The sequence below is a fragment of the Nanorana parkeri genome, unplaced genomic scaffold (genome assembly GCF_000935625.1).
Source record: "Nanorana parkeri isolate BGI_ZX_2015 unplaced genomic scaffold, ASM93562v1 scaffold920, whole genome shotgun sequence".
Lineage (NCBI taxonomy): Eukaryota > Metazoa > Chordata > Amphibia > Anura > Dicroglossidae > Nanorana > Nanorana parkeri.
This window is the reverse complement of record NW_017307188.1, coordinates 634,177-634,415: the sequence shown is the minus strand read 5'-3', so window position 1 is coordinate 634,415 and position 239 is coordinate 634,177.

The following is a 239-nucleotide window of genomic DNA, read 5'->3' as shown; positions in this document are numbered from 1 at the left end:
ATAAGCGGAGCACAACGTGACACACGCCGGCGAATCATCACTTGACAGGGACGGAACGCGGCGAGGCTCAAAAATCTGGAAAGCCTACTTCTTCTTTGGTCGCCCCCTGCCGGTAATTTGCTGGTACTGCTGATATGCAGCCGCTAGACTGTGATAATGTACTTGTGTTGTGATTTTCTTTTCTTTTTTCCTCTGGATGTGCTTAATTTCCAGCATTACACAATTTATATATATTTATA